This window comes from Frankliniella occidentalis, unplaced genomic scaffold (genome assembly GCF_000697945.3).
Source record: "Frankliniella occidentalis isolate FOCC.00 unplaced genomic scaffold, Focc_3.1 Scaffold431, whole genome shotgun sequence".
In the NCBI taxonomy this organism is placed as follows: Eukaryota; Metazoa; Arthropoda; class Insecta; order Thysanoptera; family Thripidae; genus Frankliniella; species Frankliniella occidentalis.
Window position 1 is genome coordinate 171,814 of NW_026267552.1, and position 366 is coordinate 172,179.

Consider the following 366-nt stretch of genomic DNA (forward strand, 5'->3'; position numbering starts at 1 on the left):
AGCTCGGCGACGTCGACCAGGTCGTCGATGATGACGACGTAGCCCTGCAGCTACTCGGACGCACCAGGATTGTAACGGTTGTGAGGGGCGTGAGGGAGGCGGTGATTAGAGTACGCCCGGGCCGCTCACCATCTCGAAGGCGAGGCCCAGCGGCTTGCCCAGCCCGGCGCGGTCCGGCGAGAGCAGCTCGCGGCAGGCGTTGAGAGCGCTGCAGCCGCGGAACAGGCGGCCCCGCGGCACCACGTAGTGTAGTACCTGAGGCTCCACACAGGTCACGAGCACGTCCGTCATATTGACCTCTCACAGCCAAAATTACGCATGAAAAGTGCGCAGACTTAAAATGGGAACGTACTGAATATTGTTAAA